The sequence below is a fragment of the Rhinopithecus roxellana genome, chromosome 9 (genome assembly GCF_007565055.1).
Source record: "Rhinopithecus roxellana isolate Shanxi Qingling chromosome 9, ASM756505v1, whole genome shotgun sequence".
NCBI lineage: Eukaryota > Metazoa > Chordata > Mammalia > Primates > Cercopithecidae > Rhinopithecus > Rhinopithecus roxellana.
In genome coordinates, this window is record NC_044557.1 from 94,931,166 (window position 1) to 94,957,068 (window position 25,903).

The window sequence follows — 25,903 nt, forward strand, 5'->3', positions numbered from 1 at the left end:
TATCATTTATTTTCCTTCTACTTGTTCAAGATTATAGACTCTGTCTCTTCTCTTACGTTATGCTTTGCCTGTTTATTTACATACCTTTGATATGATTTGGATGTGAGTCCCCTCAAATCGCATGTTAAAATATGATTCCCAATGTTGGGGGTAGGGCCTGATAAGGGGTGATTGGATCGTTGCAGGGATCCCTCATGAATGGCTTGGTGATTTTTGTTCAGTTAGCTCATGTGAGATTTGGTTGTTTAAAATAGTCTAGGACTCCTCCCTTCTCCCTCCTCCTCTCATTCTCACGATGTGATATGCTTGCTCCTCCTTCACCTTCCACCATGATTGAAAGTTTCCCGAGGCCCTCACTAGGAGCAGATGCTAGCACTATGCTTCGTATCCAGCCTGCAGAGCTGTGAGTGAATTAAACCTCTTTTCTTTATAAATTACCCACCTTCGGGCATTACTTTATAGCAGTGCAAGAACGGACTAACCATTCTCTGTGGACCCTTGTCTCACTCTTTAAATTTGATTTCCTTCTATTTGAAATGTATCTTTTAGAATAAGTTAATTAACTGAGGGTTCATGGGTGGTAAACTCAGGCAGTACAACATAATGGTTAAAAATGCAAATGCTAGAGGAAAACTAGATTAAAACCTAGCTTTTCCAATTACTAAATGTGGCACTAATCCCTCTGTGCCTCAGTTTCTTCATTTGTAAAATGAGAACATTTAAGTGTATCTGCCTCACAGGGTTGTTGAAAGAAATATGTTATTCACATGAATAAAACAGTCTGTGGTACAAATCAAACATCCAATATTATTTTTAAAAATTGGGGCAGAATGATTATTAAATAAATAATCAATAGTCACTGTTTATTATTACTCGGCATATGGACCTGGAAAATACCCATGAAGCACTGTTACATAAAATAGCATTTCATAGTAATATATAATAAATGATTTTTTTTTTTTTTTTTTTTTTTTGAGATGTAGTCTTGCTCTGTCACCCAGGCTGGAGTGCAGTGGCGCAATCTTGGCTCACTGCAAGCTCTGCCTCCCGGGTTCACGCCATTCTCCTGCCTCAGCCTCCCGAGTAGCTGGGACTACAGGCACCCGCCACCACGCCCAGCTAATTTTTTGTGTTTTCAGTAGAGATGGGGTTTCACCTTGTTAGCCAGGATGGTCTTGATCTCCTGACCTCGTGATCTGCGCGCCTCAGCCTCCCAAAGTGCTGGGATTACAGGTGTGAGCCACCACGCCCCACCTGATAAATGATTCTATTTTTAAAAAAGAAAAGAAATAAAACCCTGTATTTATGTATGTGCAATATTTCAGCAAGCAATGCATTATGATCCATTACCTTAGGTCACTAAGAAAGAAAAAAAAAATTACCTGTTTTAACTGTGAGATACTACATTTTCAGTCCATGTTCAAATGTTGGAAGAGGGGTGCACATCAGAATTAATGACATATGACATATTCAGTAAATATTTATTGAGCAACAGTTATATGTCAGACACTGTTTTTGGAGACTGGAGATAAAAGAGTGAACAAAACAGACAAAAATGTCTGCCTTCAAGGATTTTTTTTTTTTTTTTTTTTTTTTTTTTTTTTTTTTGAGAGAGAGTCTGGCTATGTCTCCCAGGCTGGAGTGCGGGGGCGTGATCTCGGCTCACTGCAAGCTCCGCCTTCCAGCTTCACACCATTCTCCTGCCTCAGCCTCCGAGTAGCTGGGACAACAGGCGCCCACCACCACGCCGGGCTAATTTTTTGTATTTTTAGTAGAGACAGGGTTTCACCGTGTTAGCCAGGATGGTCTCGATCTCCTGATCTTGTGATCCACCCGCCTCGGCCTCCCAAAGTGCTGGGAGCCTCCCAAAGTGCTAGGATTACAGGTGTGAGCCACCACGCCCAGTCAAGGATCTTTTTTTCTATGTAACCCCATGGTCAATGATTTAAGAACATAACAAAAAAGTATGTAGAAACACAAATCACAAATCAAAAAATTAACATCATTATCTCAGGTAAGTGGATCCAAGTGGTTTTATGTTACCACAAAATGTATTACCTTTGTAATTTAAAAAAATCTAATAAAATACATTAAAATAGGTTTATTTATTCATAAGTATTAGACTGTAGGAATTTTTTCATTCTATTCTAACAGTATCTAGAATCGGAATTTTCACTTACCTGGCTCCCTGTGACTCTGGAAAAGAATCCATCTCCTGTCATCCACGCCCCACATCTTTCACTGTAAATGGTAGAATTAAATTCCTACAGTCTGACCAACTCCTAATTTAGAAGACAGCACTATAAATCCACAAAGGACTGAGTTTAATTTCACAGCCGTGAGGCTCCTGCATAGCATTTGCGGAGCTGCACCACTGGCTTGTCTTTTATGGATACTCTTTCTGTCACACTTTACCACTCGATAATGGCTCTCCAGTGCAGGGCTATTTTATGTTTCTCCTCTCTCAAAGCTAGTCTTTCATTTCCTGAAAGTTCAGGTCTTTTCAAAAGTGTCACGTGTCATCCAGAGAAATTAAGACTGCAGATACAGGCAGGACAGCAGCTGTTGTAAAAATCACGAGCAGACTGGCCTCTGTACAGCTTCTCAGCACAATCTTTTAATAGCATTTTACATGTTGGTGGGAAAAATATAAAGTGCATTCAAATCTTCTTTGGAGGACATCCATAGTTTTAACTATTCTGCAGGCTTTAGATCATCACAGTGATTGAGCTGATGAGAGAGTGGGCATCCTGACAATGACCTGGGGGAAAGCGTTCAGAAGGCTGTGGGGATAAGGAATGATGATGGCTTCTCGTTATGCCTTTTCACTAGATCATTCATCATTCACTTTGCATATTTTCTTTTTTGTAGCTTTATTCAGATATAATTGACAAATAAAAATCATATATATTTAATGTATACAATGTGATTTTTTGATAAATGTATATACATTGTGCAATAATCATTGCAATTGACTATCACTTGACTCAGTTACCATTTGTGTGTGTCTCTCTCTGTGTGTGTGTGTGTGGTGAGAACAATTAAGACTTGCCCTCTTAGTAAATTTTAAGTATGCCATACAGTATTAATGATAATTACATTGCTCTGCATTAGATTTCCAGAACTCGTTTATCTTGCGTAACTGAAAATTTGTACCCTTTGTCCCAAATCTTCCCATTTCCCTCATCTCCCAGTCCCTGAGAGCTGTCATTCTACTCTCTGATTTCAGGAGTTTGACTGTTTCAGATTCCACATATAGGTGAGAACATGCATCATTTGTTTTTCTGTATCTATCTTGTTTAACCTAGCATAATCTCCTCCAAGTTCATCCATGTTGTTGCAAATGGCAGTATTTTCTTCCTTTTAAAGGCTGGATATCACTTGTCTTTTTGATAATAGCCATCCTCACAGGTGTGAGGTGATACCATACTGCGGTTTCGATTTGCATTTCTCTGATAATTACTAATGCTAATCACGGTTTCATGTTCTCATTGGCCATTTGTATGGCTTCTTTGAAAAAATGTTTCTTGAGACTCTTAGCCCATTTTTCATTGAATTATTCAATTGTTTTGCTATTGAGTTTTATGAGTTCCTTGTATATTTTGGCTATTAACCTCTCATCAAATATATGGTTTAAAAACATTTTTCTCCCATTCTAAGTTTACTTTTTCACTCTGTTGTGGTTTTCTTTGCTGTGCAGAAGCTTCTTAATTTGATACAATCCCATTTGTCCATTTGTCTATTTTTGCTTTTGTGGTCTGTGCTTTTGGTGTCATGAAAGAAATCATTGCCCAGATCAATGTCAGGAAGCTTTTCCTCTATATTTCCTCTAATAGTTTTACCATTTCGGGTCTTATGTTTAAGTCTGTAATCAATTTTGAGTTGATTATTATGTATAGTGTGAGATAAGGGTACAGTTTCTTTCTTTTGCACATGGATATCCAATTTTCCCAACATTTATTGGAGAGACTGCCCTTTTCCCATAGTGGGTTGATGGCAATCTTGTCAAAGATTAGTTGAGAGTAGATGTGTGGATTTATTTGTGAGCTCTCCATTCTGCCCCATTGGTCTATATTCTATTTTTATGACAGTCTCATACTGATTTTATTACTGTAATTCTGTAATCTATTTTGAAATCATGATATAGCTGATGCAATATATTTTGTAATGTATTTGAAAAAAACAGGTTTATTCGTCTTGCTTGAAATTGTTTTGACTATTTGTGATCTTTTGTAGTTCCATACAAATTTTAGAATTGTTATTCCACTTCTGTAAAGAATGCCATTTGTATTTTGACAGGGATTTCATTGAATATGTAGATCACTATGTTTAGTATGGACATTTTAACAACATTAATTCTTCTATGAACACAACATCTTGTCACTTATCTGTGTTTTAGAAACATTCTTCATCAGTGTTTTATAAATTTTAGTTTGCAACTCTTTTACCTCCACAATTAAGTTTACTCCTAAATATTTCATGTTTCTTGTTGTTATCACTAATGGGATTAGGTTTTTAAATTTCCTTTTGGGATGGTTTTTTGTTTGTATGTAGGAACGGAAAAAAATTGAATGTTGATTCTTTATGCTTCAACTTTACTGAATTTGTTTATTAGTTCTAATAGCTTTTCATTGAGTATTCAGGGTTTTCTACATGTACAATCATGTCATCTGAAAAGAGAGATAGTATTACTTCTTCCTTTTCAATTTGGATGCCTTTTATGTCTTTTTCTTATCTAATTTCTCTTGCTAGGACTTATAGTACTTTGTTGAATAGAAGTGGTGAGACTGAGAATCTTTGCATTCTATTAGATTTTAGAGATACACTTTCAGTTTTTCCCCAAAGATTAAGATGTTAGCTACGGGTATTACATATGTAGCTTTTCTCGTGTTGAGGTGTTCCTTTTATACCTATTTCTGAGAGTTGTTATCATGAAAGGAACTGTTTTTTCTGCACCTATTGAGATGATAATGTGAATTTTTTTCTTTCGTTCTATTAATGTGGTGTTTCACATTGATTGATTTGCATATCTTGAACAGTGTTTGAATCACAGGAGTAAATTCCACTTGGCCATGGTGTATGATTATTTTAATGTGCTGTTGAATTCAGTGTACCATTATTTTTATTGAGAATTAAAAATTTATATTCATCAGATATATTGGTCTATAGTTTTGTTTTTTTTTTTTTTTTTTTTTTGAGACGGAGTCTCGCTCTGTCGCCCGGGCTGGAGTGCAGTGGCCGGATCTCAGCTCACTGCAAGCTCCGCCTCCCGGGTTCACGCCATTCTCCTGCCTCAGCCTCCCGAGTAGCTGGGACTACAGGCGCCCGCCACCTCACCCGGCTAGTTTTTTGTATTTTTTAGTAGAGACGGGGTTTCACCGTGTTAGCCAGGATGGTCTCGATCTCCTGACCTCGTGATCCGCCCGTCTCGGCCTCCCAAAGTACTGGGATTACAGGCGTGAGCCACCGCGCCCAGCCAGTTTTGTTTTCTTGTGGTATCTTTGCCTGGCTTTGGTATCAAGGTAATTCTGGCCTCAAAAAATTACCTCAGAAATGTTTCCTTTTCCATTTTTGGGGGGAGGGTTTAAGAAGAAGTGTTATTAATTCTTCTTTGAATGTTTGGTAGAACTCGCCTGTAAAGTCGTCTGGTCCTGGGCCTTTCTTTTGTGGGGATTTTTGATAATTGATTCAATCCCCTCACCCATTATTGGTCTGTTCATATTTTCTATTTTTTCATGACTTGGTCTTGATAGGTCGTATGTTTCTAGGGATTTATCTATTTTAACATGTTCTTGGCATACAATTGTCAATAATAGTTCCTTATGATTTTTTAAATATCTGAGGTATCTGTTGTGATGTGTCATTTTTCATTTCTAATTTTATTTATTTAAGTTGTATTTATTATTTTTCTTAGTTATTCTAGCCTGGGTTCATTGGTTTTGTTTATCTTATCCAAAATTAATTCTTTGTTTTGTTCATTTTTTTCTATTTAAAAAATTCTCAAATTTATTTCTGCCCTTATTTTTAATTATTTTCTTCCTTCTGTTAACTTTGGGCTTAGTGTTTTTCTATTTTTACTTCTTTGAGGTGTAAAGTTAGGTTTTTTATTTGAAAACTTTCTTCTTTATTAATCTAGGTGTTTATTGCTATAAACTCTCTTCTTAGTACTGCTTTTGCTGTAGTACTTCAAGAGTGTGTGGTTTAGTTTCCATGTATCTGTAAATTTTTCTATTTTCTTTCTGCCACTGATTTTTTATTTTATTCCACTGTGGTCAGAAAAGATACTTGGAATGACCATCTTAAATTTTTTAAGACTTGTTTTACAGTGCAACATGTGGACTATCCAGGTGAATGTTCCATGTGCATTTCAGAAAAATGTATAGTCTTTGGTTGTTACTTGCTATGAGATAGAAATGGTGTTTTTATTCCTTTATTATAAATGAAGAACTACTCTAAGGTTAATGACTAAAATCCAACTCTGTTGAATTCCTATGTTTTTCATGTATTGTTTTTTCTGATTTTGTTGAGGGCTCAAGCTCTCCTTAAGCTTCTTCAAAAAACAATACTTTCGATTTTTTTTTTTAAGGCAGCGTACAATTACGCTTTTTTCACTGTCAGTTACTGAGAATATTCTGGGTTTCTTTGGTGATTTCATGGGTTGCAGGTACTATGTGTGCAGTTCCGGGGATGGCAGGAAGGGTTGCAGAGAGTTGGGTTCTTGAGGGAGGTGCATACAGTGGCAGATCCAGCCCCAGGGGAGGGAGGCACAGCAGAGACTCTAGTACCAGAAAAGGAGGTTGCAGCAATGGGGATTCCAGGCAGCTGCATCAGCTACAGTCAACAAAGACTGTAGGGGTCCTAAGTGGCATTGGCCATGGGCATCTGTAGTGGTGGAGAGGGCTGCTGGAGTCCTTGGTGGTGAAGGCTGCTGGGGTTTTCCTGTTCCCCTTTCCCCTGTGGGAGGAAGTCAACCCCGAGGGGATTCCTCTTTGTACTGACTTGTGCCAGCCTGGGTGAGGTGAAATAGATAAAATGTTTCCTACACTTTTCTATGAGGCCATCCTTAATTTTTGTGCTCCATTGGGTTGCAGTAACACCCTAATTATACTCTGGAGCTCTTCCAGAGCTAGTTTCTTCCATAGATACTTGTTAAACTGTGGTTTTTGCGGGGGGGTTAAGAACTAGGACCTTACAATCTGCTATTTTGCTAATGTCAGTCTCATTGCACATTCTTTTTGTTTTCTTCAAGAGATACTTAACATAGAGGTTAAGAATAGGGCCTCAGATGCCACATTGCTTGGGTTTGAATCTTATTCCTGTCACCAGACAACTTTTAATTATGGGAAACATTCAATTTCTGCAATCCTCACCCTTCCATCTATATAATATATATAATAATTGTATACATCTCAGGGTTATAACAAGGACAAAGCCAGATAATACATGCAAAGCACTTAGCACAGTACTTTATGCATAAGTTCTCAATAGTTTTTAGTTGCTATATGCTAGTTACAGAAAAACCAGTCAAAAATAGAAAATTAAGCTGGAACCATGGATATAAATGTGTGGTCCAAATTTACTCTTTCAGTGTATGAGTTCAAAGCTAAAATTATTTAGTGGAATAACTAGTGCGGAGCTGAAGAAACTTTAAAATGTCTGCTGCAAATGTGAGAGCATCGATAGACTTCTGTAACTCGCAGCATTGCTATCTTTCAAAAGAAAAAGAAAAACAAACAAACAAATCACAAGAGGTGATAAAACCATGAACACTGAGAATAAGTGCCCAGCCCAATCAAAAGGAAAATTAGCAAAGCAAAAATTAGGAGGGTTAAAAAAAAAGAAAAGAAAAGAAAAACAATTATTTGTCAAGAGCAAAAGATATAAAAAGGTTTTTTTTTTTTAAATGAGAATTATATAGATACATTCAATATTTAGTACACAGGTTAAAAAGTAAATTAGAACAGCTTAAGAGAGAATTCATGTAGTAAAGATTATCTATATTAGGAGATAATTCCCCATGAATGTATCATATTTCCACACATCCAAGCATTAACAGGTCTTGTGTTTCAGGACTATATTTTCAGATACGTTTATATGGTCAGGAAGCCCTTGAATTGTAGAGACAAAAACTTCTGGAACACACTTAACTACATTATGGATAAGTAAAGGTAAAGAGAGTTTCTCCTTTTTGAGGGATATTGAGATGTCTCTCCAAGGAGATATTCCAAGACAATAAACCCAGAGATATTTTCCTCCTCTCCCCAGAGATATTTGGCTTCATGCAAGGGTAATAAAATAATATTTATTTTCGGGAGAAGAAAATGGGCAGGTTTGATAAGATAAGAGTTTCTGGAGCTCGGGATTCCTCTCCTATAATGCATCCCCACTGCATATGTGGTATCACTCACCCCTCACCATGCCACTCTTGGGTTATTGGAGCTCAGGGATGCAAAACGAATATGCTAGTCTGGCTGTTGCTCTTTCTCCTAGTAATAAACTGTCTTGTCTCTGACTCAGAGGTTTCTGTTTTCCTGCCAATATAAATATGAACCTGTGACAGGCTAACTTGATTCCTTGCAAATCACGTCTTAGACTTTTCACAGTTCTTAAAGTTCTAATTGTGTTTAGCCTTGATTCAGAACTTAGTGGAACTGAGGTGGCTCCACAGTTATACAAATTCACCTTTCCCCTTAGCTCTTGGTTACCTACAGAACTCACATTACAGATGACTCTCTCCACGTGGAGGAAGTCCTGTTGGACCTCAGAGAAAAAAAAAAAGGAAACCTTGGTACACCTTTGCATTTTTGCACTCTCAGTCTTACACCGTAAGGTAATGTTCACCTTCACTAACATCTCTGCACCTGTGTTTAGTCTTTACTAACATCAGATTCTCTCTAGGCCACATTTTAACCCAGGAAGGAAAGCAGAGTCAGTGCCCAGATGTCATTTAAAGGAAATTTCACCCCCAGAATGTTTCCACTTACAGAAGACTGACTCCATTCCTAGACTAATTTAGTTCACCTCTTCCTAAATGCCCCGATACTACTTCAGCCCAAAGATCTAAATTAATAGAACTAGAGACCATATTTATGGGTATGAAAAAAAAAAACATATAAAGAAATCATTTTGTCCCAAGAACATAAATAAACATAATGAAATTTCAAACAAAATCATAGTGGATTTGATGTGTGTGCACATGTGTAACTAAAATAACTGATATAAACAAAGTACGTATATAAAACAGCCAATACATTTTGAAAATGGAGAAGGAAAAAGGAGGATTATCTATTGAATCAGATACGAAGGCATTTGAAAGAAGTTGAAATTAAATGAGTTCAGTATATTATAGGAAGAAGCAAATAACTACATGGATCATAATTCTATATGTTCCATAGAAATAATCAAGTAATTACATGGAGCTTAATTCTCTATGTTCCACATATCATACAACATTGCAATCCCACTTCCAGTCTTGGGACTCAAGAACCAAATGAGAAACAAAGAAGCTATATCTTGGACATATTGCTTAACCTTTCTGAGTCTAATATCTCATCTCATCTCTAACATGGAGTTATGATGCCCACCTATTTGTATTATAGGAAAAATTATATAAGAACACAGCCAGGAGCTTACTAATTAGATATATCTTTAAGTCACCCATCTTCCCCTTTCTCATACTCAGCGAAACATTTCCACTAGACCTACTTATTAGAAAATAAATTAGCTGAGAGTATTGCAAATATATAAAACCCCCATTAGATAAGAAGATGGAGATCAATCACAATTTATTCACTGAGAAATAATCTAGTCAGAGGTCATGATTATTAAAAATTGAGATAGAATATGAAAGGTTTTAAAAATAGGTAATTATTAACCCTTTCTCTATTTATTTTATCCATATACTTACCATTTCTAATTCTCTAAATTCTTTTGGTGATTCTATCTTTTAATAAGAATAGCAGTTTTTATTAATTGACAAATAATATATGTACTTATACAACATGATGTTTTGATATATGATCACAATGTGAATAATTCAAGCTACTTAATAAACCTATCACCTCACATGCCATTTTTTGATTTGAAAACATTTAAAACCTACTCTTTTAACAATTTTCAAGTGTACAAGGCATTATTATTTATTCTACTCACTGTTCTGTGCAATAGATCACTAAAGCTTATTCCTCTAGTACCTTCTGATCAACATCTTCCATTTTCCCACCCACCCCCACCCACACTCTTGAATTTTTCATCTTTATTTTCCTTCATTTTGAGAAACTTTCTTATCTCTTATAGTAAAGATCTGTTGGTGACAAATTCTTTCAGCCTATGTCTGCCTGTGAATATCTTTATTTTGCCTTTGGCTTTAAAGGATCTTTTTTTGACATATACAATTCTAGGATAAAAATTTTATTTTTATTTTTGCACTTTAAAAATGCCATTCATGGGCCAGGCATGGTGGCTCATGCTTGTAATCCCAGCACTTTGGGACACCAAGATGGGCAGATCACTAGGTCAGGAGATGGAGATCATCCTGGCCAACATGATGAAACTCCGTCTCTACTAAAATTACAAAAATTAGCTGGGTGTAGCAGTGTGCACCTGTAATCCCAGCAACTCGGGAGGCTGAGGCAGGAGAAACGCTTGAACCTGGGAGGCGGAGATTGGGAGGCGGAGATATACGTGTGTGTCATTCACTTCCATCATCTTCTGATTTGCACTGTTTCTGATAAGTCAGTGGAATTCTTATTCTTGTTTCTCTAGATGCACCATGTCTTTTTTTCCTCCAGCTGCTTTAGATTTTTTTTCTCCTGATTGTTTTTCATCAATTTGATTACAAGATGTGCCATGGCTTGGGAGTATGGTAAAAACCTGAAAATATTATCCATTAAATGCAGAGGGAATGGTGAAATTGTAGATTCTGTGACATTCAGTACTCTCAGAAGTTAACAGGGCAATCAAGAGAAAATGCAGCTAATCACATGTTCTGCTGGACAAAGCACGGTAATATAGAGCACATTCAGATCATTGTTTTTAAAGAAAAAAGACTACTTTTCCCCAAAAAATACCTTTTATTTTTCTCTAAGTCATAATGGTAGAAAGGACCTTAGAGATCATCTAGCAAAAATATTTGTGTTATATTAATAACCAAACTGAAGCCTCAGGTGACTAATCAGCCAAGTGAATGTAGCTAATTAGCAGTAGAGCTGAAATTCAGTTCTGAATTCCTGACTCGCTTGTTATCAAAGTTTTCAATCTTGATTCATTCATTTACCTTTTTTTATTATTTATCACATCAGGGTAACAATGGAGTAGTGATTAATAATGTTTACTATAAATTTACTTTAAATCAGCTCACTTTTAATTATTTGCATTGTGCTGAGTAATAATATCCCTAAAATTATATATGTGTGACATATTGGTAACATTTTTCTAATGCCCTTTAAAATGAACGTGTAACTATTAAATAAGTGTGTTTGAGGTCATGCTGTATATTATACTGTGCAAGCCATGCCACAAAGGCCAGCACCAGTCTGTCTCTTCTCCAAGGGCCTGAGACCTCCTGAGACCAGGGAGAAAGTTGTTTTGGCCACTCTGTTATTTCACCAACCTCAGGTTCCAATGTGGTTTCTAGATGGAGTTACCTTCCAGTTCTTTTTTCAGCACTAGTTGGTTTTTTGGCTTTGCTCCATCTTTCTAAACATGATTTTCCTTCTGAACAAATTAAAGGTCATTCTAGCAAAAGTCTTTCCGATGCTATTTGGATCCTACTTTCCCAGAGTAAAATGTACACATTTACATTGTATGTAATATTGCTGAAGGCAAACATTACTTGTACTATTAATCTGTGTGTCTATTTATTGTAATATTCAGGCTTTAAAAAGAATAGGTATAGAAAAAACTGTGTCAAAACAGAAACTCATAACTTAATGTCAAATGAGGAAATAAAAAATGCAAACTTGTATCTGTACAATAGTTTCAATTATATAAAACCCTCGTATGCAGACAAAAAAGCATCATAAGCAAATATAAATTATTCCTATATTTGAACATCTTTGAATGGCATCATTAGGATTTAGATTTTAATAAACATTTGCATTTTTAGATTTTTATTGTTTGTTTTATCAATCTTCATTGTCCCTTGAAGACTGTTATACATTATAGACCTTCAACAAAACATTAGAAAGCCACCAATATACTTCAGTTCTTCAAAATATTTTTGTAACTTTTCAACTTAATCTAAGTTCAAGTTAATCAAGTGAAAGGAAAATCAATCTTGTGGGTATAAAGAGAAAAGCTAGATCTTTCAGGATTGGTGCTAAAAACATTTCTCCACATGAAGAAAGACACCTATTCACCTGGAGCCTCTGTGGTGATCTCTTACTAATTGCTGCTGTCACTGCTATTTTATCTCTGGGATTTAAGTGTAGAAGGAAGAAAAAGGGCCATTATTCCTCTTTGCATGCTTGTTACTGCCTTTATCCTTCCATATTATGCTTTGACTCTTAGCTAAAGCAAAATTTGAGCACATAGAATTTCTTTTTCATATTTCAGTAGATAATAAACAGTAAACCACGTGAAGCTAATTAATTAGGCTTCCAAGAGAAATTGGCCATTGATAATTTTGAGATGCTCTCATTTCTTTGCCCCCAGCCTGCCACCAGGAGCTAGATACCATTGTAGTATCCTTACCCGGTATTACAACTTCACCACCCACCCTCCATAATGTCTAGACACAGGAGATTGATACACAGAGGACAGAGGGAAATCTCATTTCCCATATCACTGGGATTTGCCTTCTGAGCTCTCATTTTACTTTTCTAAGAACTTGATGGCCCTCAAGTAACTGATGGTGCAAAGTTACAGTCCACTTTTGAATATTCCATATTACCCTAAAAGCCTTCAGAGAAGACATCGGAGTAAGCCCAACATTCACATACACAGAGTCAGTTACACAGGAGAGTGCTGTGGGGTGGTCACAGGCCAACATAGACCACGGTACAATCAGGAGTTAAACCAAGGAAATCTAACTTTCAGGAGGTGGTAGTACTTTATTTTTCTTCCAAGTAGAAATGAGGAGGAGATTCTCACGTCATGAGATTCAACATGAGTGTGGTCGTGTGAGTGTCTTTGGTTTACTGACAGCAAGAAATTGTGCTCACATTTAGGATACTGTGAACTAAGAGACAACAGACTATAGGATTAGCCTTGGGAAAGACCAAGGACATGCTCCCATGCTCGTTAGTCAGGCCTAGGCTGCAGGGCTGGGAATCTTTCTTCTGGATGGCATCTGGCATTGTGCTGGAACAGCATCTGGGTTTCTGATGGTTTCTGCAGTCAGGGGAGCAAGGTCATGGCCTTTGCTAAGGCAGGGTCCAGGTAGCGTTGGAGAAGAAATTACCTGCCGAGAGCAAGGGCTGTGACCATGAGGACTTTGGGACTTTGAGCATTATGGTCACTTTCCCATGTCTATGATTCTGTTATTCCATTCTGTGCTCCCACTTGGCTATCAGATGCCAGTGTTGTCTATTTACAGAGCACTCCACCTTCTATACTCAGACTCACTCCAGATGGCTGGTGTTGACATGTCATTAACTCAGGTCCCTGTGGTGTCATCCTTTGGCTCTTCTCAAAACTCTTTCCTCCACATTTATTTTTATTTGTATTTTTGGTTTACCTTTTATGACATTTTATGTCCATTTTTCCAAACTGCGGACACAAGTGCCTCATAATAAATGATAAGATGTTAATTACTGAAAAATCTGTATTATTTCTACATTTTATTATTTCCAAACTAAAATTTGAAAAAAGTATATTTTTCTTGGGAGTTGGCAAGCATTACTACTATATGAAAAGCTATTTTTATTTTCAAATAATATATTGTTTTAGATGAACAAATTGTTATCAGTGGATTTATTAACAAGTGCTTGATAAACAAAATCTGCTTGTATATTATTTTACAGCAGAAACCGGTTTGTTAAAATACACAACTGAATTCCTCTGAAGAAAAATTTGATGGAAAGCTCCAGGGTTATATATAAATCACAGCTGAACTTTAAATTCTATTTTTATAGCAGTTGATATTTTTCCTTAAAAATGCCACTTTGTTATTTCTTATGTGATTGTACATTTCAGAGCGTTAGAGAATAGAAGTTTCCAAAGGTATACTTAATAGACACTGTTTCTGCCTTAAAATGTTTCTGTTTATCACTATTCTATAGTCTCTCATGACACCAGTAAGCCTCTCTGAGCCTCAATTGCTATATTCATCAAATGGAATGATAGTACTTACCTCACTGTGAAAAGACTTTATCATCAGCAATGATCATATGCCCAGAAGATGACGTTATGAAAATTACCACTATGTTTGTTTTATTTTAATCCTGCTTCTAACCCAGATAAACTGCAAAAATTACTATAAGAGGACTTTAATTTACACACAATTTCATAAAGATATAAATTATGTATCTGCCTAATGTATACACCATTAAGATAAATGTTGTGGAGAGGTTTTAAAAAAATGGTTTTACCTCAAATGTTTGTCATTTAGTTATAGAGACAAAAATATAGCAAATAAAGTGATGCAAAAACACTTCATTGCTGAAGAGGCAATGTTGAAAAAATAATTGACTTTGGAATCAGAATTTGAACACCTGTCCAGTAGAGACTTAATTAGGGTCAAATTGTGGTTCTTTCAATATACAAACATATGGAGTAGAAAATGGGTCCCTAACAGGGAAAGAGGAAAACGTAATATAAGAAAAGGTACCAGAGCGGACTGGGGTAGGTGTTTGGATAACTAACTAGAAAAATTATTCCAACTGAGACAATAAGGATTAACATACATTCTATTTTCCTGGGATAATCCCATTTGTACATATTGCCCCAGCATAATTTTTAGTAGTTCCTCATTTAATTCTTAGATATAGATCAGGGTCACTTTAGAGAAGATACATAACTAAGAAGGGACAGGAATGGAGTTTGATAGGTTGAAAGATCCAAGTCATGGAATCTCAAAAAATAAATAAATAAAAGATAGAACCCATGTTTCTTCTTGAACCAGAAAGTACTCAGATTATAAAGATAAACCATGGTTTATATTATTTTTCTTTTTCTGTACAAATTTAAGTGGTACAAGTGCAGTTTTGTCACATGGATATATTGCATGGTGGTGAAGCCTGGACTTCTAGTGTAACCATCACCCAAATAGTATACGGTATACCCATTAGGTAATTTCTCATCCCTCATCCTGCTCCTACCCACCCACTCTCTGAGTCTCCAATGTTTGTCATTCCATACTCTATGTCCATGAGTATACATTATTTAGCTTCCACCAATAAGTGTGAAAATGTGGTATTTGACTTTCTCTTTCTGAGTTGTTTCACTTAAGGTAATGGCTTCCAGTTCCATCCATATTGCTGCAAAAGACATTTTATTCCCTTTGTGGCTGAGTAGTGTTCCATTATGTATATATGCTGCCTTTTCTTCATCCAGTCATCCATTGATGTATACTTAAGTTAATTCAATATCTCTGCAATTGTGAATAGTGTGCCATGAACATACAAATGCATATATATTTTTTACATAATGACTTTTTTCTTTGGTTAGATACTCAATAGTGGGGTTGCTGGATGAAATGCTAGTTCTATTTTTAGTTGTTTCAGAAATCTCCATACTGTTTTCATAGAGGTTGTGCCAATATATATATTACCACCAGTCATGTATAAGCATTCCTTTGTCTCCACATTCTCACCAACATCTGCTACTAATTCATTCAAAAGTACATATGCATTATTAGTACCAAAGATAATTACTCCTGCAACTGTGACCCTAAAAGTCATGCAGTAGCACATAGTTAAATATATTAAGCTAGAATAATCTTTGAAGATTTAATTCATTGCATTACATTTATCACATTGCAGGAATCATTCTCTGAAGGGTAAATTATCTCTAAATATTTTAAGAATAACATTGTATTCTCCAATGTACTCCCTATAGCTTTCTATGGGAACCTATACAATTTCATTGCATCTGAAATGCCTTTCATGCACATGTGTGGACCCCACTGCCACTGCCCCAATGAAGAGCCTTTGCTGCCCAACCCCCAACCCTGCCAGCCCATGAAAGTGTTGTTGCCAGTGGACTGGGAACACCATATGCTTTCCAGAAGAGCAGGTGCTTAACCTCAAGGGGCCAGAAAACAAAACTGTGGGTCTGGACCCAGTCCCTTGGAGTAAAGCACACAGCCCAGCTGTACTGAGCTGAGTCTTGGTCCACTGAAATTGTCCAGAAACAAAGCCAGCTGAATGAACCCAGCTTATACCACAGTCGAACCCTCAAGGGCATCAAAGAATATAAAAGCAAAAAACCCCATCCAAAGGACAGAAACTTCAAACATTAAAAGAACGTCAGCCCACACAGATAAGAAAGAACCAGCACAAGGACTCTGGCAATTCAAAATGCCAGAGTGTCTTCTTACCTCCAAATGACTGCACTAGCTCTCTACTAATGGTTCTTAGCCAATCTGAAGTAGCTGAAATGACAGACAAAGAATTCAGCATCTGGATCACAACGAAGATCATTGAGATTCAAAAGAAAGGTGAAATTCAATCCAGGGAATCTAAGGATATAGGAGATGAAAGAGAAAATAGCCATTTTAAGAAAGAACCAACTGATCTCATGAAGCTGAAAAACTCACTATAAAAATTTCATAATACAACTGGAAGTATTAACAGCAGAATATACCAAGCTGAGGAAAGAATCTCAGAGCTCAAATACTGGTTCTTCAAGTCAACTCAACAGACAATAATAAAGAAAGAATTTAAAAATGAATGAAACCTCTCAGAAATATGGGGTTATGTAAAATGACCAAACCTATGACTTATTGGCATCCCTGAAAGAAAGAGTTAAAGAGAAAGCAACTTGGAAATCATATTTGAGGATATTGTTCCTGAAAATTTCCCCAACATCACTAGAGAGGTCAACATTTAAATTCGGGAAATTCAGAGAACCCCTGTGAGAGATACAAGAAAATTTTCCACACAGTCATCATATTCTCCAAGGTAAACTCAAAAGAAAAAATATTAAAGGCAGCTAGAGAGAAGGGACAGATCACCTACAAAGAGAATCCCATCAGCCTAACAGTGGACCTTCCAGCGGAAATCGTACAAGCTAGAAGAGGTTGGGGACCTATATTCAGCTTTCCTAAATAAAAGAAATTCTAACTAATAATTTCACATCTATCCAAACTGAGATTCATAAGGGAAGAAGAAATAAAATCCTTTTCGTGGCCGGGCGCGGTGGCTCACACCTGTAATCCCAGCACTTTGGGAGGCCGAGGCGGGTGGATCACGAGGTCTGGAGATTGAGACCATCCTGGCTAACACAGTGAAACCCCGTCTCTACTAAAAATACAAAAAATTAGCCGGGCGTAGTGGCGGGCACTTGTAGTCCCAGCTACTCGGGAGGCTGAGGCAGGAGAATGGCGTGAACCGGGGAGGTGGAGCTTGTAGTGAGCCGAGTCACGCCACTGCACTCCAGCCTGGGCAACAGAGCGAGATTCCGTCTCAAAAAAAAAAAAAAAAAAAAAAAGAGATTCCATCTCAAAAATATTCCTTTTCAAAGAAGCAAGTTCTAGGGGAAAATATTACTACCAGACCTGGCTTACAAGAGGTCCTTAAGGGAGTGCTAAACATGAAAACAAAAGACCATTACTAGCCACCACAAAAACACACTTAAGTACATAGACCACTGACACTATAAAGTAACTACAAAATCACGTCTACAGAACAACCAGCAAATATCATGATGACAGGATCAAATCTGTTTATATCAATATCAATCTCAAACATAAATAGGCAAAACATCACACTTACAAGGCACAGAGTGGCAAGCTGGATGAAGGTGCAAGAACAAACTATATGCTCTATTCAAGAGACCCACTTCACAAGCAAAGACATACATACACTCAAACTAAAGAGATGCAGGAAAGTATACCAAGCAAATAGAAAGCAAAAAAGACCAGGGATAGCTATTTTAATTTCAGACAAAACAGACTTGAAAGAAGCAATGATCAAAAGAAGCCAAAGCATGGCATTACATAATGACAAAGCTTTCGATTCAAGAAAAAGACTTAACTATCCTAAATATATATTCACCCAACAATGGAGAACGAGTTATTAGAGACCTAGGAAGAAACTTAGATCACTACACAATAATACTGGAATATTTCAAAACCACACTGACAATATTAGATAGATCATTGATGCAGAAAATTAACAAAGATATTTAGGACTGAAACTTGACACTTGACCAAATAGACCCAACAGACATCTACAGAACACTCTACCAAATAATAGAGTATATATTCTTCTCATCTGCACATGACATAGTCTCTTAAATTGACTACCTGCTCAGTCATAAAACAATTCTCAACAAATTCAAAAACAAAACAAAATCATACCAGCCATACTCTTGGATCGCAGGATAATAAAAAATAGAAATTAAAAATGTGAAGATCTGTTGAAGGCAGGGCCTAGACGGCAGACTAGAAACGGCTCATGTGCACCGCTCTCACAGAGAGGAAGCAAAAGGGCTAGTGAACAAGGGCCCTGCGGGCTGATTATCTATAAAACTGTGTTGAGATTCATCAGAGCAGCAGGGCAACGCAGAGAGTAGAGAGGAGCAAAGCTGGGCCCCAGCCCACCTGGGCTCAGTATGGAGTCAGGAGAACCTCTTCAACATGGGAAAGGGTGAGTAAGTGAGAGCCCCCAGGAGGATTCTTGCCCTCCACAGCAGCCTGCACATAACTGGGAATGGGAGAATCACCCTGGATCCTCCTGCACCCTCCCACCCTGCTTCTAGACTGAGGCAGAGCCACCTGGATATTTCATGAGGGCAACTTTCAAGTCCAAGGGGACCTCCACAGGCCTTGGGTCTTAGAGCAGATGAGCACCAGTGCCACAACCCCAATAGTGGCCACAGTTGTGGTACCAGAGGACAGTAACATTACTCCACCACTGCTTGCTGGCCAGGGCTCAGCACCAACTTCTGGCTCGGTAGTCCTGCTTTGTCCTGAACTTGGCTGACCACCCCTTTAACCTCTGCCACTGGTAGCAAGAGGCAACACTTGCTAGAGTTTCCAGCCCAGAGGTCATACATTTGTGTGAACTGAGCTGTAGGGTACAGCTTCCTGTTGTCACAGGAAACACCCAGACAGCCGAGCACAAGACCTCATCCATCCCCACCACTGACAGTCAGGAGGCCAACACCTAGTGGAGCCTCCGGACCAGTGGCCCTGCTTCTGTGTGAGCTTAGCTGAAGGGTGCAGCTTCCTGTTGTCATGGTACACACCCAGATGACAGAGCACAAAACCCTACCTGCCCTCGCCATCAGTGCAGGCGAGTAATGCTTGCTGGAGCTTTTAAACCAGCAGCCTTGCTTCTGTGTGAACTCACTTGCAGGGTGTAGCTTTCTGTTGTGATGAGGGGCAATGGATAAAAGAGCATGACACTCCATCTGCCCCTGCCACTGGTAGGCAATGCCTGCTAGAGCTTTTGGTCCAGCAACCTCACTTCTTTGTAAAATCATCTGGAGGTTACAGCTTCCTGATGTTATGGGAAACACCTCGATGGCAGAGCATGAGACTCCACATGCCCCAGCCACTGGTAGCCAGGCAGGCAATGCCAGCTAGGGCCTTTGGTCAAGTGGTCCTCCTGTGTGAGCTCAGCTAGAAGGCACATCTTCCTACTGACATAGAAAGCAACCTAATGGAAGAGCATGAGTCTCCACCTGCCCCCTCCACTTACAACCAGGTAGGCAACGCTTGCTGGAGCTGCCAACACAATGACTCAATTTCTGTGTGAACTCAGTTGGAGGGTGCTGACTCCTGTTGCTCCAGGACACACGTGAATGGCAGGGTGCATGTCCTCACTCACCTCTGCCACTGATAATCAAGCAGGCAACACCTGCTAGAGGTTTTAGCCCGGCAGTCCTACATCTGCCTGAATTTGCTGAGAGTTGCAGCCTCCCATTGCCCTGGAAACACCTGGACAGAAAATTGGTAACCCCACCTACCTCCACACACTGTAGCCAGATGGACCATACCCACTAGAGTTCCCAACCCAGCAGCCCCGGTTCCACTTGAACTCTGCAAGTGAACACAACCCTGTGTTGCCCCAGGAAGCACATGGGCAGCAGATTAGGGCCAACCTGGCAAGGGTACAATGGGTACAACTTGTCAGACAAGCCTGAGGAAACCCAATGAACCAGAACCCTCAACAAAAGAAATGCAGGCACAAAAACAGTCAACAGATGGGGCTCCTCCAAGACTCAGGAGCAGGTTAGAAATGAAGTCATTCAACCAAACTACCTTATACCATAATCAAAGCCCCATGGGCACTAAAGAAGAAAAAAGCAAAACAATCCATCCAAAGGACAACTACTTCAAAGACTGAAGGAACATCAACCCACACAAATGAGGAAGATCGAATGTAAGAACTCTGGCAACTCAAAAAGCCAGTGTCTTCTTTCCTTCAAATGATCACGTGAGTTCTCCAGCAAGGGTTCTTAATGAGAGAAATACAATTCAGGATATGGATAGGAACAAAGATCATTGAAATTCAGAGACTTGGAACCCAATTCAAGGAAGCTAAGAATCACAATAAAATGATACAGTAGATGACAGACAAAATAGCCAGTATAGAAGAATACAAAATAATTGTTCAATATTGCTAATCATTAAAGAAATGCAAAACAAAGTCACAATAAGATATCATCTCACACCAGACAGAATGGCTGTTATTAAAAAGTCAAAAAATTAAGAGATGTTGGCAAGATTGCTGAGAATAGGGCAAATAAGGTGCTTATACACTGCTGGTGGGAGTGTAAATTAGCTCAATCATTGTGGAAAGCAGCACGGCAATTCCTTAAAGAACTAAAACCAGAATTACCATTTGACCCAGCAATTCTATTACTGAATATATACTCAAAGAAATATTAATTGTTTTACCATAAAGAAACATGCATGGGTATGTTCATTGCAGCACTATTCACAATAGCAAAGACATGGAATCCACCTAAAGGGCCATCATTGTTATACTGGATAAAGAAAATGTGGTATATATATATATACCATGGAATACTATGCAGCTATAAAAAGGAATGAGATCATGTCATTTGCAGGAACATGGAGGGTACTGGAGGCCATTATCCTCAGTAAACTAATGTAGGAACAGAAATCCACATACCACATGTCCTCATGTGGGAACTAAATAATGAGAACACATGCACATAAAGAGGGGAACAACAGATAGTGTGGCCAACTTGAGGGAGAAAGTTGGAAGGGGAGAGAGATTCTGAAAAGAAATTTTTTTGTGTACTATCCTTAGTGACTAGGTGAAGAAGTAATCTAAAAACCAAACCCCCAAGTCAAAATTTGACCTATATAACAAACCTATACATGTACCCCTAACCTAAAATAAAAGTTAAAATGTTTTTTTAAAACACCTCTCAAGAACATACAATTAAGTGGAAATTAAACAACCTGCTCCTAAAAGACTTTTAGGTAAACAATGAAATTAAGACAGAAATTAATATATTATTTGAAACTACTGAAAACAACAATACAACGTACCAGAATCTCTGGAACACAGATAAAACAGTGTTAAGAGGAAAGTTTACAGCAGTAAATGGCCACATCAAAAAGTTAGTAAGCTCTCAAATTAAAGACAAACGTCACCCCTTCAGGAACTAGAAAAACAAGAGTAAACCAACGCAAAAGCTAGCAAAAGACAAGAAATAACCAAAATCAGAGCTGAATTGAATGAAATTGAGATGCAAGAAAACATACAAAAGACCAACAGAACCACAAATTGGTTCTTTGAAAGAATTAATAAAACGAATAGACCACTGGTAGCCAAATAAAGAAAAAAGAGAGAAGATCCAAATAAACACAATCAGAAAAAGCAAAGGAGACATTACCACTGACACCACAGAAATTCCAAAAACAAAAACCTTCAGTGATGGTTACAAACACCACTTTGCACACAAACTGAAAACCTAGAAGAAACGAATAAATTCCTAGAAACATTAAACCTCCCCATATTTATCCAGGAAGAAATTGAAACCCTTAACACACCAGTAATCAGTTCCAAAATTGAATCAATAATAAAAAACCTGTAAACCAGAAAAAGTCCTGGACCAGATGAATTTACAGTGGAATTTTACCACATATATTAAGAAGAGCTGGTACCAATCCCACTGAAACTATTTCAAAAAATTGAGGGGGAAGGACTCCTTTCTAACTCATTCTATGAGTCCAGCATCATTCTGATACCCAAACCAGGCAGAGGCACAAAAGAAAGAAAACCCCAGTCCAATATTCCTGATGAATATACATGCAAAAATCCTCAACAATAAACTGCAAGTCAAATCTAGCAGCACATCAAAAAGCTAATTCACCATAATCAAGTAGGCTTTATCCTTGGGATGCAAAGTTGGTTCAACATATGCAAATCAATAAATGTGATTCATTATATAAACAGAGCTAAAGACCGAAACCATGTAATTATCTCAATAGATGCAGGAAAGGTTTTCAATGAAATTGAACATTAAGCTGGGTGTGGTGGCTCACGCCTGTAATCCCAGCACTTTTGGGAGGCTGAGGCTGGTGGATTACCTGAGCTCGGGAGTTCAAGACCAGCCTGGAAAAACGTGGTGAAACCCCATCTCTACTAAAAATACACAAAAATTAGCTGGGCGTGGCGGTGCATGTCTGTAATCCCAGCTACTCAGGCAGTTGAGGCAGAACAATCGCTTGAACCCGGGAAGTGGAGGTTATAGTGAGCAGATATCATGCCACTGCACTCTAGCCTGGGCCAGAGAGTGCAACTCCATCTCAAAAAAAAAAAAAAAAAAAAAAAAATTCACATCATTTGATGTTAAAAAGCCCTGAACAAACCAGTCATTGAAGGAATATACCTCAAAATAATAAGAGCCATCTATGACAAACCCACAGCCAACATCATACTAAATGAGCAAAAGCTGGAAGCATTCCGCTTGAGAACCAGAACAAAATGAGGGTGCCCACTCTCACCACTCCTATTCAACGTGGTACTGGAAGTTGTAACCAGAGCACTTAGGTGAGAGAAAGACATAAAAGGCATCCAAATAGGAAGTCAAAGTATTTCTCTTCTCAGACAATATCATTTTATACCTAGAAAACCCCATAGTCTCTGCCCCCAAACTCCTAGATCTGATAAACAATATCAGCAAAGTTTCTGGATACAATATCAATGTATGAAAATGGGTAGCATTTCTATATATCAACAACATCCAATTTGAGAGCCGAATCAAAAATGCAGTCCCATTCCCAACAGCCACACACACAATCACACAAAAATATTTAGAAATACTGCTAAGCAGAGAGGTGAAATTGTTCTACAATGAGAATTACAAAACACTGCTAAAAGAAATCAGAGACAACACAAACAAATGGAGAAACGTTCCATGCTCATGGGTGGGAAGGATCAGTATTGTTCAAATGGCCATAGTGCTCAAAGTAGTTCACAGCTTTAATGCTGTTTCTAACAAATTGCCAGTGACAATTTTTTACAGAATTAGAAGGAAAAAAAAAAAACCTTTCTAAAATTCACATGGAACCTAAGGAGAGCCCAAATAGCCACAACAATCCTAAGCAAAAAGAACACAGCTGAAGCATCACACTGCCCAACTTCAAACTAAACTACATCCCTACACTAACAAAGACTGCAAGTTACTGGTACAAAACATATGTAGACCAATGCAGCAGAATAGAAAACTCAGAAATAAAGCCACACGCCTAAAGGCATCTGATCTTCCACAAAATCAACAGAAACAAGCAATGGGAAAGGACTCCCTATGCAATAAATGGTAGTGAAATAACTGGCTAACCATATGCTGAATATTGAAACTAAACCCCTTGCTTTCACCATATACAAAAGTCAACTCAAGATAAATTTTAAAATTACATGTAAGGCCTAAAACTATAAAAGCCTTAGCAGAAAAACTAGGAAATACAATTCTGGACATAGGCCGTAGCAAAGATTTCATGATGAAGCTCCAGGATCGATTATAACAAAAACAAAATTGACTAGTGAGGTTTAATTAAACTAAAGAACTTTTGCACAGCAAAAGAAATTACCAACAGAGTAAAGTGACAGCCTACACATTAGGAGAAGATATTTGCAAACTGTGTATCTAACGAAGGTCTAATATCCAGAATCTGTAAGGAACTTAAATGAATCAACAAACAAACAAAAAAAAACAACCCCATTAAAAAAATTGAAAAAGGACATGAACAGACACTTCTCAAAAGAAAATATTCATGCAGTCAACAAGCATATGAAAAAATGTTTAACATCACTGATCACTGAGACATGCAAATCAAAACCATAGTAAGATACCATCTCATATATCAGAATGGCTATAATTAAAAAGTCAAAAAATAAGAGATGTTGGTGAGGTTGTAGAGAAGAGGGAATGCTTATACGCTACTGGTGGGAATGTAAATTAGTTCAGCCACTGCAGAAAGCAATTTGGAGATTTCTCAAAGAAAACAGAGCTACCGTTCAGCTCAGCAATCTCATTACTGAGTACATACTCAAATGAATATAAATTGTTGTACCATAAAGACATATGAAAATGTATTTTCATTATAGCACATTCACAATGGCAAAGACACGGAATATTTGCCGATCAATGGTAGAAAGAAAATGTGGTATATATACACCATTGAATATTATACAGCCATAAAAAATGAGATTATGTCCTTCGCAGCAACATGAATAGAGTTGGAGGTCATTAATCTAAGAGAATTAATGCAGGAACAGAAAACCAGTACTGTATATTCTCACTTATAAGTGGTAGCTAAACAGTGAGTACATGGGCACAAAGAATAGAACAGTAGACACCAGGGCCTACTTGGGGTGAAGAGTGGTAGAACTGTGAGGATTCAGAAACTACCTCCCAGGTACAATGCATAGTACCTGGGAGATGAAATAATCTGTACCCGAAATCCCTATAACATGTAACTTACCCGTGTAACAAACCTGCACATATACTCCCTGAACCTAAGATAAAAGTTAAAAAGAAAAAATAAATAAAATGCCATCAATCGTGACACCATTATGTGTTTAATAAAGAAAAAGGTGCCAATTAAGTGATACGACGTTTTCTTACCATTTAAATTTTTACTTTATACTTATTTAACAATCACTTTTATACTTATAAGAAACAGATTTTCATCTGCTATCACTCATGTGCACACATGAAAAGCAAAGACAAAGTGAAATGTATTGGTTAAGTTTCTCCTAAAATTTCTTCATAATACCTGATTTTTCAAAATCTCATTTAGACCCAAGTCTTTAGAATATTTTTTGTTCCCTTACAATATCCTCTGTGATTCCTGTGTTGAAAATGCAGAATTTCTCCAAAGATGCTCTATTTTTATTCCTGGAATTTGTTTCCAAGCTGTTGATACCCCTTCTGCAAGTTTTGATGCATATACACAGGCAATAAGATCTGAGTCTTGACTGCTGCCTTACTGTAAGCAATTGTAAAATCCATTCTAATTTTAGACATGTTAAGACTTAAAAAATGTATCTTAAAATTGATGGACAAGAAAAACCATCCAAACCACCCTTTGTTTAGATCTCTTGGCCTTTCACATTACACCACTACCAGGATATGTGACTCTGTGCTTTGAAGACAATAATATCAGCTAAGGGTTATTGAGTGCTTAACATATACTAGTCACAGTACTAAATGCTTTTTATACAACATCTCCTTTAATCTTTACAAAACTTTCTACAAAGTAATTATTGATTATAGTTATTTCTTCAGATAAGAACACTGGCATATGTCA